This window comes from Poeciliopsis prolifica, unplaced genomic scaffold, assembly GCF_027474105.1.
Source record: "Poeciliopsis prolifica strain line A6 unplaced genomic scaffold, Auburn_PproV2 SCAFFOLD014, whole genome shotgun sequence".
Classification (NCBI taxonomy): Eukaryota; Metazoa; Chordata; class Actinopteri; order Cyprinodontiformes; family Poeciliidae; genus Poeciliopsis; species Poeciliopsis prolifica.
In genome coordinates, this window is record NW_026562389.1 from 326,709 (window position 1) to 341,381 (window position 14,673).

Genomic DNA, 14,673 nt, shown 5'->3' on the forward strand with positions numbered 1-14,673 from the left:
GTTTTATTGTTTTTACTTTCCTTTCGATTTTAAGGCTTCTCCACTCCTGATGCTGACAAGTTCAGGCAAAGCCTTGACAGTAGGCTTCACAAACTGTTCAGATTGGTGTTCGTCCTTCCAACCAGATCACCTGATTGGCTATTAAGTCTGTCAGTCATGACGGAGTGGGTGGGAAATGAAAAAGAAAAAATACATACTTACCAGTAAATAAAAGCAACAATCTGAGCAACAGATTTTAAAAAAATGCTACCAATATTAAATAAGTTGTTTTTAAAGTTTTGTACATTTTTATGTGATTCAGATCTTTCAGGAATTTTTCAGTCAGAAGATCTACTTTGAGCTTATTTTCAAATTAAGAGTTTACAAAAGATTATTTAAAAAAAAAAAGCTAATTTACTGCAGTTTAACAGAATGAAGGGTGTTGAGAAACTATTTTTTTAAGACTACCGTCAACATGTGTCGTCTTTGTGGTAGAAATCTGGTTTTACTCCAGCAGAGGTTAGAGCACAAATCCTTCAGCTTCTTCGGATCATTTGATGTCATTCTGAAGGAAAGCCGTAGAGAAAAACAAACCAGTTTGTGACGTTTGGATGTCCTTTGTGGAAACGTTAAGTGTTTTAAATGTGAGCTCGTGGACTAGCATTCATCTATCAACAAATGCAGCAAAGAAGAGAAAAGGGGAGAGAAAACGCTTCTAAATGGTGAAACTGCTGTTTGATGATTTATTATTTTGAAGATGTTTGTGTTGGCACAAAGTAAAGAAAAACATAAGTGATAAGTGAGTCTTTAGGTTGGTTTGGTTGAATGGTTCTCATACTTCTGATTACAAGTACCACTTTATTGAACACTAAGTACTATTGACTGGGTCAGTGCTCTTTTTGCAATTTGACTTTTGCCAGTGGACAAGCCATTTCACACACCCAGCTGAAACCAGATATTTACATACACTGTAAAACTTAGCAGATTAGTTTTTCTTTTTCTCATAATGAATAAGACTTCATATGTTGCTGCTGTAGCTGCCAGCAGTATTTATTTATTTATTTTTTGCTAAATGTCAGAGTAATGAGAACAAATTACTGTCAATTTTAGCTCATTACTATGAATTCAGAGGTTTACAGACACTAAGATTTGAGAAAGCCCAGATGACAAAATCTATCCAGTATCTGTTAGTTTTATTGTTTAGGGAGGTTGGATACATGTTGAATTATTACTTGCTGCAGTCTTACTTAAGACAATTGGTAGGTTTTTAATTTGGTGCCCATTTCTGATATTGATATCTTGCTGGCAAAAACAGATGTTTTCCTTGTTTAGGCCACTGAGACATTTATTACCTAACCAAGCCACTCCTATTTCAGAATACATTTGCTATTTGGTTTCTGTTGTATGCATCATGTCATTGACTAAATTTGAAATGTTATCTGAAAAACAGTCCAGTTTTACTTTAATAGCTGTTTTAATTATTTCTTTCTCCAACATTTTTGCATGTGTTACACTCGCTGTTTGTTTGCCGAGAAAATTGGCCGTTATTTTTTGTAAACACCCTAAATTTAGCAAACACTGATTTCCTTCTCATTTTCAGACCCGATTTTCTTGACTTGTGCCACAATGTGAGAACCACGGGCCTAGTTCAATCATGCAAACAGTTCACTGGTGTAACAAAAAATAATAATACCAAACATGTTTACCCATCACAAACACAAATTTGAACTGATTTGTATTCATGTTCAGGATGATCTGTAGAAATGCTTGCTCGCGCCACCTTTGCTGTTGTTCTTGGTAACTAGGTGAAGTCACAAAAGTATTTAAAGAGATAATTGCTTGGAAAAGTAGTTGAGGAACTTGCTGCATTGGAATATCTTACTGTCATTCAGTTCTGCGAATCATTAACGTAATACAAGAGAAGGAAGTTAGGAATAAAATCGCCCGTGACTGAAACAACCATCAGTAAATTATTAGTATTTAAGGCTACGGAAGACAAACACTGGTGAGCATGTGTCTTAGACTAACAGAAACTATAATATGTAGCTTACTCTCAGGAAAGCTCAACTGCATGTTGACATGAAAACAGATGTCACACAAGGGATACATTAACACACATTATAGTCACACATTGTGCTTTTCCGGACACCAAAGCAGTTTATGTGGAACAAGATATCATTATGGCTGCAGATTGTCTGCCTAATTTAATCAGCTGTCTATGCATCATGTCATTCTAATAGGAACTGGAACATAAAGTGTCTCCTTCAATGCGCTTTTACTGACTAAAGTAACATTTTCCTTACATGCAGATGTCACGTTTCATACAAACTGTGAGGCTGAAGCACACAGTCTAACATCTTCTATCTGATGTCTTATGGTCAGCAGTATTGCTATGTGACTTTATACACTTTATGCATTTGCAAGTTATATGCATAGAAAATATGCAGTAACAACAGAAACATGTACTTTAAGACAAAGCATTTATTTTCCTACGACAGCATGTGCACTGACTTTCATAGGTTAAACCAAGCAAAGGGCCAAAACGCCACGATGGCGTTTACTTTAACTGTCACAGATCTGAGTTCAGTTTTGCTCCACTGTGGAGGATGAACCTGACCCGTATGCACTGACACTGTAAAATAATCCCCATCCAATGACAGACGAAAATGTCTTTTTTCCTAAATGTCATGACATCAAAAAAGACTTGTGATACTTTGCAGAGCAAACAAACAAAACAAAACAAAAAAAGACTATAAACACATAATTTACACGTGTACATTTATAAAGACATAGTTTTGTCACTGGTTTTAGTCTTTGATTGCTGTGCTACAACTTTTATATTAGTTCACTGGCTCCATTAGCTCTCAGTGCAAACTGCATGTCGTCATCTGTAAATATTGTGTTTATAGTTGTGGTTTAAATAAGAAAAAAAAAACAACAAAAAAGACAGGCCCACTGCAGGGAAAGATTTTCCTCCTTTCTTCCCTATGTATGTCTTTGTGTAAAGAGGCTTGGCTGTCTCATCCATTTTAAAATAATGCATGTTATCTGTGTTTTTATCAGCTGAGAGAGGAACATCCATTGCACATATTCTTGGAAGCTTTTGTTCTCATTCATAATTAGGCTTTAATTTTATTTATCTACTTGACGTTGGTTACACGTGGTTCTCTGTACCAACTCTGGAAGAACTTCCTTTCAGATAAAGCAGAAAAATCTTCTTGAATAATTCAAGAAATTTTGGCCCCAAAAAAGAAGCTGTAAAATACTTGAAGAGTTAGCTTCATCCTGCTATGCTATGTCATTGTAAGCCATTAAAGCTAAGCTAATGTCATCGCTAACAGCATGCTTGCATGTTAGCTGCCAAAAACTGGATTCATGTGATTTTAGTTGAGTGAAACATACATTTAACAAGACTCCTCTCATTGTCAACATATATGTTCAGTTTGTGAAAGCAAATGTAAGAACCTTTAACCTCTGCAAACGATAAAAAACACCTTTTGGTTCTGAAAACTCACTGAAAAATTATTAGAACTTGAACTTGCTGGTGTGAATATTCAGAACACTGTGGTGAGTCGGTCAGAACTCCAAAGAACGCAGAGTCGTACTCCAGGTGATTTAACTCGTACTTGCCGTTTATTTAGGTAATTTTGTGTGTGGTTCTAGAAAATAAACAACAATACAACATCAGTGTCTGTATAACATGACTGAAATAACATCACACATACTAAATAACTGCACTCTCAATGATTCTAAACATCACGTTTCTACATACACGCGTGTATAATTCTTAAGTGTGCACGTGAACAGAGCATGCTACTAATTAAGCGAAAAACTAAAATACTCCGCTAAATAAACAATATTATTAACAGCTAACATCACTTACTTGTATTTCCGCACACACATCAAGGAAGGTAACAATAAACAACAGCCGGTTAAACGAACAAATGCGAAAGTAACTATACTCCTTTTTCACTCTTTTTTTCTCTCTTTCTTCTTCTGCATGCTGCAGCTGCTCTAAGCCCCGCCCCTTAATGACTCATCATGGCAGTTTGTTATACAGCCTTTTTCACAGCCGCCCCCGTATTCACCTGTGAATACGAATATCAAAAAAAGGCTGAATAAAAGGAGGTGGTTAATAATCATTAGGCAGGGTAGGTAGGCTGACCAGCCTTGCCACGGGTCGAACATAAGTTCGTCCCTTCACAGTCACTTCAGCTGATCTGATCCGGTGTCTGGCCCAGGAAAAACTTGAGAGACTTTACCCACAGGCCAGAGTGCTCGCGGAAGCTGGTTGTCCACGATCATGACCACATCTCCTACTTGTAGATTTGCTGATTCAGTCTGCCACTTCTGGCGGGCTTGGAGTCCTGGCAGGTAGTACTTCAGAAAGTTCTGCCAGAAATGGTCGGCTAGAATCTGGCTGTGCCTCCATCTTCTCCGCCCAAGAATCTCTGGGCTGTCGTAGATTACTTGCGGCAGCGAAGCATCCCGCCGTCCCATGAGAAGATAGTTGGGGGTCACCGGGTCAGGGTCTGCTACTTCAGAAGAGATGTAACCTAGGGGTTTTGAATTAAGTATCCCCTCAATTTCAATCAGAACGGTGTGCAGCACCTCTTCAGAGACGGTTTGGGCTCCGATGATGACTTGAAGAGCAGTCTTAGCGAGCGAATTTCACGTTCCCAGCAACCTCCAAAGTGTGGGGAACCAGGAGGATTGAAAATGAACTTGATTTGCTGGCAAGCTAGCTGCTCTTTGTGGTCAGGTTGAAGGGCTTGAAATGCTTCCTGCAGCTCACGTTCTCCTCCTCGGAAATTTGTCCCTTGGTCACAGAGGATCTCCTTCGGTTTCCCACGCCTGGCTATAAAGCGTCTCAGAGCCATCAAGAAAGCATCTGTGTCCATACTGGGGATCAAATCAAGATGCACTGCTCTTGTAGTTAGACATTTAAACAGTAGTCCCCACCTTTTTCATGACTGCGTCGGATCTTGATAGTGTATGGCCCAAAACAATCCACCCCCGTGGAATAAAATGCCGGCTTGAATAGACGCAGTCTGGCTGGAGGGAGATCCGCCATCCGGGGTGGTTAGGTTGACCTTTCCACCTCTTGCACTCAACGCAGGATCTCTGATGGCGGCGTACTGCTTCACGTCCCCGTAGCACCCAATATCTCCTTCTGATCTCAGCGAACACCCTTTCTGGCCCAGGATGTTGGAGCTTCCTATCATAATCTTGTATGATGAGTTGGGTCAGAGCATGTCTTGGGTCCAGAACAATGGGGTGCACTTCATCTACTGCCAGGTCAGGATTCCTGCGTAGACGGCCTCCTACTCTGATGAGCCCTGTTTTCTCATCAAACTCAGGTGCAAGTAAAAGAAGACGACTAGATTTGGCAATAGGTTTACCAGCCGTTAACTGGGTGATTTCTTCCAAGAATGATTCCCTTTGGGCTCGTTGTAGAGCTTCTATTTCAGCAGCAGCGTAGGAATCAGCAGTAATAGGGTGGCTGAGGTCAGCCGCCCCGTGAAGGTGATGTACAATGGCCTCCAAGTAGCTGTCCCAAGTTTGGTGCTGGCGTGGATCTGGAACACTGGAGCTGGACACAGTTAGACAAACAGCTTGTCGTTTCAGCTCACCTTCAGCATTACTCTGGAGTGGAGGAGGTAGGTCAGGCCAGTAACCTGGAGCTAGTTTCAGGAATTCCGGACCATCTGTCCATCTACTGCCTTTGCAGATGTCTTGGATGGTGAGACCACGAGTTATATCATCTGCTGGGTTGTCTCTTGAGGGCACATACCTCCAAGTTGAAGCTTCCGTGATTTCTTGTATTTCTGCCACACGAGTGCCCACAAAAACCTTGTATCTGCAAGAGTCTGAACCCAACCAAGTTAGGACTGTGGCTGAGTCAGACCACAAGGTACAGCTGCGTATGGGAAGAGTTAACTCAGAGCTGACGACTTTGCAGAGCTGAGCACCTGTTAGAGCAGCACACAACTCAAACCGCGGAAAAGATTGTTGCTTCTTTGGAGCAACCCGAGATCGAGCTGCAAGGAAGGCAACCTCAACTTCTCCTTCTGGACTCTCTGTTCTGAGATAAGCCACTGATCCATATGCCTGTTCAGAGGCATCACAGAATACATGGATATCTCTTATACAGTTGGGCTGGTCTAGTCTGTGACTGGTGTAGCACCTAGGCAGGGTGATCTTGTGCAACTGTTCCAGCTCTGCTTCCCATGCATGCCACTTCTGCAGCAGCTCCTCAGGGAGTTGTGGGTCATCCCAATCCCTCTGTTTCTCCCACAGGTGGCGTACGATAACTTTAGCTCGAGTGGTATAAGGCACTATGTAGCCAAGAGGATCATACTGGCTAGCTAAAACTCTATAGATGTTCCTCATAGTAGCCACTGAGCAATCAATGTGTCTGTGTTTGTAAGTGAGGGTGTCAGACTTACAGTTCCAGTGTAGCCCAAGGGCTGGCTCTTGGATGTCGGACTGACCTTGACTGAGCCACAGCTCACAACTGGATGACCTGAGGTCTGGAGGAAGATGGCAGATGACATCTGGATTGTTACTGGCCCACTGCCTCAACTCAAATCCCCCATCAGCCAGAAGGTGGCGCAGTTTATTAATGAGTGTCTTGGCGGCTATTGGACATGTGAGACTCTGTAAGCAGTTGTCCACGTAGAAGGACTTGTTAATGGCAACACGAACATCTTCTTCTGGTTGGCTGTGGTCTATGACATGTTTCTGCAATGCGAACGTTGCGCAACAAGGGCTGCAAGTAGTTCCAAATGGAAGTACTTGCCACTCGTAGACATCAGGGGGCTTGTCTCGGTTCATGTCCCGCCACAGAAACCGAAGCAACGGTCGATCTGCTGGTAGGAGCCTCACTTGGTGGAACATGCCACGAATATCGCTGCTGAAGGCCACAGCATGTTCCCTGAAACGTAGGAGCACCGCTAGCAGGGCAGGGCCGAGAGTGGGACCTGGTAAGAGGAGTTGATTTAGGTTGTAGCCTTGGTGTTGAATGAACAGTTGTACACCACCCGGTTCTTCCCATTATGTTGGACCATGTGATGGGTATATACCAAGCTTCACCAATGGTGTCGGATTGATGGTCCACCAACTTTACTACATAGCCAGATTCTACAAGCTTCTCAATCTCCATCTGATAAGCAGCAGCTTGTTCTGGCGACTTGGCTAGGCGCTTCTCTGTGCTTCTCAGGAGAGGTAACACTGCTTCTGGTGTGGAGTTCAGTAGAGGCATGTCTTTGATTCGAAGAAGGGGTGTGGCATAACGTTCAACACCACCGACATTGACTCTCACCGTCTGTTCTTGCAGGATCTGATTGCTTCGTGATCTTGCCGTGACCTAACTGCTAACTTCTCACTGCGGTAAGGGAGCACATCCATCTGCCATAACTTCTCTACACAGGAGAGCAGCTCTGTAGGTGATGATGTAGATGTGAAGAGACAGTGACTCACATTCGTGATGGATTCCATGGCTTGTGCTGGTCCCTGTAGTGTCCAACCGAGGAGAGTCTTCACTGCTGCCGGCCCACCAGGTGGTCCCAGTTTGATTGGCTCCACAGGGGTTATGAGGTGTGTGTAATCGGCACCAATCAGTAACATAGGGCGGACTCTGTTTAAAGGAGGGAGAGGCAAACCTGACAAATGTTTATACTTCTTCTGAAGTGAGACAACTGGGTGGGAATGCTCTGCTAAACTCAGTTGCTCGGCTGTAAAAGCATTATGGATACTGTACACTTTGTCAGGGTTGGCTGCTGGGGAAATTGTGAACGACACAGCCGCCCCGTGGAGCTTCTCCACTTCTTGTCTGACTGTGCGAAGAGCTAACACCTCTTTACTTCCTCTAAGGCCCAACTGTTTGGCCGCAGGCTGAAGCAGAATTGTCCGCTCAGAGCCATCGTCTAAGACTGCATACGTCTCAAGGGACTTGTCACCATTCCTCAGGACTACCTACTGATCTTCAGGAGCACCTTGCAGTTGTAAACTGGTCGGTCAACATACATGACTTTATTGGCAGTGTTAATAAGGCAACTTTCTGCTGAAAGTGGAACTGATGCTTGTTCTTCCTGCTCTCTCATTCACCTCATGCAGCACTAGCAGATGTCTCCTACCACAGGTTTTGCAGGGAGCTTTAAGTGTACACTTTGCCGCTTGGTGGTTACGTCCACAACGCCAACACTTATTATTCGCTTTAATCCATGTCACCTTCTGTTCTTTGCTCAAGGTCTTAAAGTTGGAACAGTTGTTCAGGAAGTGCTTGTCGTTGTCACAATATGGACAGTAGGCCGTAACCTTCTCTATTCCCTTGGACTTGTTAACAACATGTCCAGGTGTAGGTGGTACTGCTACACTATTTGATCCAGAGACCTTCTCAGTACCCAGGAGGATAGTAGCAGTCTTACTTGAGAGTTTGGAAGTGCGCTTGGTATCAGGCTTCTTGTTAAACGACTCCTCTCTCTTCGGGGGCTTCAGGCTGTCTTCCTGAACTTCCAGCTCATATTCTAGCCAATCAGCAAAGTCAATGAGGGTAGGAATGGCTACTCTCAGGGGATGGATAAATCTCTTAAAACTGGCATTGAGGTCATAGGGAAGTTTACTTAAGAGTCTTGAAACATGAGAGCCACAAGCTAACTCGATTTGACCTCTTTGCCCCAGTTGTTCCATGCCTACTAGTGACCGGACATTGAGGGCAAACAGACGAAAGCTCTTCACATCACCACAGCGTATATTTGGACCATCCATTAACTCTGCAATCCGTTGCACTGCAAGCTTGTGGGGCTGTCCATACATTTTCGTGAGAGCCAACATTGTATCAGTGTAAGGTTGCCTTGAGTTGCAGTAGGAGTCTGCTACAAGTGAAGCTTCTTCACACTGAGATGATCAGTGAGGATCTGGTACTTGTATCTTTCCGTAGCATCGCCTGGTAATAGATTCTCTAAGGCAATCTTCATGCGTGCAAACTCTCTGGGATCTGGTGATATAAATCTGGGGATGGTGGGCTTCGGCCCCTGTATGTGGTTTCTCTTGGTGGCTCATTAAAGCTGGGAACTTGGACAATGAAGATTTTCTATGTGATAGGAAGGTGCGTTCTGTTGTGGTGTGTCTGAATAATACGGGCTCTGAGGCAGACCACCAGATGTTTGGGAAACTCTAGGATTAGTGAAATCTAATCGCAGGTTTCTTTGGGAGCTGAATGTTGGATATTGTAGCTGCTGGTATGCTGGAGAATTGATATGGGGTTGGTAAGGTCCATAACCACCGCTGTACACACTTTGAGGTGGAGGAGGTGGGAACAGAGGCTGATGGGCTGCTGGCTGGGACTGTAAAGCAACCATCAGGCTCTGAAACTGTTTACGAAGCTCAGCGTTTTCTTGGCGCATCTCTTCGAGAGCAGCACTAAACTCTGGAACGTGGCTGGTCTGCTGCTCCCCGGTGACTTGCTCCATAGATTCACAAAGCTCTCGTTCTTGCTCCATATCATCCCTCAAATCCATCATGTCGAAGCTCTGGCTAATGGGTGGTGATGGAGATCTGGTAGTTGGACGCACTAGTCCGCTTTGCTCCTCTGACAATTCCCCTGCAGCTGCTGTTCTGAATCTACTGTGAGCTCCAGGTCCACTTAGGTCATAATCTGACAGGTAGGAAGGAACTGACATCCGTCGTTTGGGTCGAGTGTCCAATGCTTTGACTCTGGGTTCTGCATCTTAAAACAGTATTCTGCTCATCCGGCTCGAAGGACCATTGAAAAATTATTAGAACTTGAACTTGCTGTGTGAATATTCAGAACACTGTGGTGAGTCGGTCAGAACTCCAAAGAACGCAGAGTCGTACTCCAGGTGATTTAACTCGTACTTGCCGTTTATTTAGGTAATTTTGTGTGTGGTTCTAGAAAATAAACAACAATACAACATCAGTGTCTGTATAACATGACTGAAATAACATCACACATACTAAATAACTGCACTCTCAATGATTCTAAACATCACGTTTCTACATACACGCGTGTATAATTCTTAAGTGTGCACGTGAACAGAGCATGCTACTAATTAAGCGAAAAACTAAAATACTCCGCTAAATAAACAATATTATTAACAGCTAACATCACTTACTTGTATTTCCACGCACACACATCAAGGAAGGTAACAATAAACAACAGCCGGTTAAACGAACAAATGCGAAAGTAACTATACTCCTTTTTCACTCTTTTTTCTCTCTTTCTTCGTCTGCATGCTGCAGCTGCTCTAAGCCCCGCCCCTTAATGACTCATCATGGCAGTTTGTTATACAGCCTTTTTCACACTCACCATAGCCTGATATGACATGTAGCACGCTACTGTGGCTCATTTATCAGTTCTGTTAGCATTCTTTGATAGCATTTGAGTGATCTCAGTTTGTAGCTCCCGTTTTGAGTTAATTAGCCTCCCGTGTTTGATAACCCAGAAGTTTGGTGGAGAGTAGGCCTACAGCTGATGTTGGTTGTGATTTGAATCGCGTCAAATCACAATTCGATGCGCCAGCTGATGTCACTTGAGTTGTTAATGATATGGTCCTTTAATCATAATTTCAAATTTAAAACTGAATTTTCTGTCATCAAAATCCAATTTGACAAAGAAAATAACACCTGGAATTTAAATTGTATAAAATCAGCAACTGTTTTTAGCAGATGTATTTAAGATGATAAAACTCAGGTCTTATATATGCAAAAAAAAAAATGCTGGATAATAAGTGAAAGGGTGCGGGAAGTGTATTAATTCACTGTTTTATGTGCATGTACAGTTGCAGATTATCTTGCCTGGTTCCTCTGGTGTATTTTTTTTTTCAATTGTCAACCAAACTGATTGTTTTGAAGGTTATGTGGTTACAGTTCCTGTCAGAAGTTTACCTACAGCCATCATGAGACATGGATGTAATTTTGATTTGAGGATTTTCTTGAACATTTATGTTTTGAGTGTGGACAAGTGAAAATTATTCTATATTATTCTATAACCTATTTGTAGGTTTCCTGAAAGAATCATATTAAGTGATATATCAGTGGAAGTATCTAGCTATACATTTTATGATTGATTATTTAAGCAAAATCCACAGTAAATCTGTGCACTCAGTTCCTATCCTCCAGATTTTTTTTATGTTGTTTGTGGTATTATCCATCCAAACTGGAAAAAGTCAAATTTCATTGCAATATGAAGAACTCAAAATATGATGACTGTGTGTAAACTATGGGGTTGTAACTTTTGTGGTTTATTTTCTTATTATTTTTAGACAGTTCATTTTGTTTTGTCTGTTTGGGTTTTTTTTCCCAGTCTCTTTGACTAAGCCACTCTGGGAGATGTTTCTTTTTAAAATCAATCTGAAAAAAAAAAAAGGAATAAAGAAAACCAGAGACAACCAAGCCTTTGGAATTTTGTGGAGTAAAACTTTGAATGTTTGTATGTTTTAAAAATAAACATGGATTGTTTTCTATGTTAATACTGCCACAATAAAGTTCCCTAACGAATACGGCTGATATGGTCTTGTTTATTCTTTTAGCGATAATCTATTATATTAAAATAATCAGGAAAGATCACAAGCAATTCAGGACACCGCCATTATTTATTGCATTTTATGACAACCTTGTCTCCCTCTTGTGGTACATTTTAACAACTACATTGTCTGTTCTCAGACTGTATAATAAAATACATGGCACTGACAGTACTGTAGATTGGGGGAAATACAACAATATTTCCAGTTTTCACTATCAGAACCAGTTTTATTATTTCTTCATAAACTTTTTGAGAAACAGGAATTTTATGGTGGAGCTTGATCAGAAACGTTGAAGGTCCTCCTTATGTCTAGAAAAGACCAGAACAATGCAACTAAATAAGACAACTAAGAGTAAACAATCACTTTAGCTGATAGGACTTGACTCGTGTCAGCTCATCTTATTGTCAATCACTGTCTTCTTTATCAGGCACACCTTGCTGGAACCAGGTTGGAAAATCCGGTTGCTTTCATAATTGCATTTTCTGTAATAGTTGGAGACGTTTTTAAGATATTTTTGGTTCATCTCAAAGGTGCTCTGTTGGCCTTTGGAGCTTTGTGAACAGGTCTTTCCTACAGGAAGTAGCCTTCAGAAGATGATTGCACTGTGGTAAAGAGACGGACATGGCTACACCGATACTCAGTTTGACTCTGGCAACCAAACAAGGCTCAACTGATATCATCTTGAATTATAAAAATAATAATAAAAAAAAAAAGCTCACAGTGTTAAATCACTAATAGTCTGACCTCTTGATTCAACTCAGGGATGGATCCGTGCTATTTGTATAGTTTACACCAAAAACTGATGGTTGTATCTGAAACCAGGCAACAGATTTTAAATAGTGGTTTTCTGCTTCTGTCGCCCATCTTCTTCAAGTCTTGGTGTTTGTATCTTCAGAGCTGGTGTTCTGCATAAATTGTTAAAAATGGATGGTTATTCTAACTACTATCTAAAACTAGTCTGCATATTAACAGGCACTCTCTTTAAAAATTCAGTTAGGTCTCCTTTATGTGCTATGTGTTACTTTTCATTAACAAACACCAAATGACGATGATGGCATTTTGAAGGCCATTTTGATCACGCAGCGTGATTACAAATCTCCCTCGTTGTGTGATATTTAAAATATTTGCAATAAAAATAATTTCACATGAACTGAAAACATGTTGCAAGGTACCAACAAATGCCACTGTCGAACAGTCTACATGTTTAGTCAAAGGCACCTTTACAAACACACAGCTGGAAAAGTCACGTTCTTACATCGGATGCTGCGACGCACTGGATTGAGGAGTCTGTGTCATCAGGGGGAAATGTTTCTAACATAGAACCATGAGGTTGCATCCAGCAAATGTCTCACAAGTGCAAAAAATAAATAGATAATAGAACTAGAATATGAAAGTCTTGCTTTACAAGCATCTCAGTCAAGGATTTCACTTTTGGAAAAAATAGAGAAGCAGGAAATGAAAAAGCAAAAAATAAATGGTGAGTAATTTTTAAAAGATTAAGAATCCTTGCTCTGCATGAAACAGGCACCGCAAAGACGGAAGATTAAATTCATCATTAAAACATGCCACAAATCCTTAAAAAGGTTTTAAAAATTAGCCACATTTTGTCAACATGAAGAAACCAAGTATTGTGACAATTTGACTTTGAAAGACACACCTGCAGCCATCAGAACTCAAAGCAGATATTTGTGATGAATGAATGCTCCTGTCAGATTGTGCTTGTGAAACTTTATGGAAACAAATACGATGATTTTATGATGAGGCTGTTCAGCCCACCTGCAGAGAAGATCCAATTCAGGAATCACTTGCATTCATAAACATTAGAGGAGCCAAAATATAACATAATTTCTACAACTTTTCATCTGCAATTGTGTTTGGCAGAGCCATCTCCTCGTCTAAAGTCAAAACTAACAGGAATGAAATGTTTAAAACTTAACATACGTTGCTACACAACGTATGTAAGTTACGTATTTAACTAAAGCTAAAACATTTTCCCAATTTTGTGGAAAAACTTCATTCATCTAAATCCCAATTAGAAAGTAAACCAACAAAAAAAAAACATGTTGCGTCATGTTATCTGAGTTTGTTGTCTTCACATTTCTCAGTCAGTCACCGACCACAAACATCTAAAGCTCTGACACAACATCATGTCCAGGAACGTATCCACAGGATTATGTGATCCAGTGTTGTAGGTTTGGCACCGACTGGCCTGCAGGTTGCAGATCACATGCTCTGTTAATGAGCCTGATCAACTCCCAAACACAGAGAATATCATTTCACATACGGTCGGAAAGTGGAACGTCCCGAGCTTTTCCGAGCAGCACATGGCGTGTTCTCATGATGTGAGTATTTCCAATGCATCAGCGATCTGCACCACTCCTTGGACAAACAAAAGATATCCTGGGACTGCGTTTTCACATGCAATCATACCTGCACACAACCTGCAGAACCAATGTTTCCCAGTGAAGGAATGAACAGTAACAATGAACAATTATTTGAACAATAAAGAAAAAATGTTAAAGAATACAACACTAAAACAATACAAAGTGTAACATTTTTCTCAAACAATTATTTATTAGTTATATTAACTCCAAAACACAAGTTATATTTGTCCTCATGGTGACAGAGTGCTGTTCCTGATTGGTCAGACTGCTGGTCGTGTCATTGGTTGGTGTGAAGCAACAGATTCTGGAATAAAATCTGTAAACTGTGATATGTGACACAGGGCGAGTGCATACTCCCACTTATACCAGGCTTCTTGACGATTGTGTTGGGTTTTTGAGGAAGTTGGAGAACCCAACACATTCAAACTCCAAGCAGAAGAGCCCAGGCTGGGACTTGAACCAGGACATTCTCTCTGCAAGGCATCAGTGCTCCCCAACTGAGGCTTTGTCAATAATTTGCAAACAAAATTGTGACGTTCATGGCAAAAATAAAATAGAAAAAACAATCCCAGAGCTTAAAAATGTGCAACTTTTAAAACTGAAATGTCAAAGAAAGAAAGTAATTCTGAGAATCAAAGAGGAAAAGTTTTCAAGAATATTACTGGTATAAATAAAACTTACTAATGATCAGAAGACAGAGAAATTTATACAAAACCATGAAAAGAGCGTATCCACAAATCCACGGTCAAAACAAGGATCAACTG

General features: G+C 41.1%; 1 long non-coding RNA gene across 1 annotated transcript; it reads right to left on the bottom strand.

Annotated features, from left to right (window-relative positions):
* Nucleotides 1-87: 87 nt before the first annotated feature.
* Nucleotides 88-10,453, bottom strand: LOC129365854 (uncharacterized). The gene is made up of 3 exons (XR_008606563.1): nucleotides 10,310-10,453; nucleotides 448-544; nucleotides 88-147 (listed from the first exon to the last, which is right to left on the bottom strand). It is a non-coding gene; the product is annotated as an uncharacterized LOC129365854 (long non-coding RNA).
* Nucleotides 10,454-14,673: the final 4,220 nt, after the last annotated feature.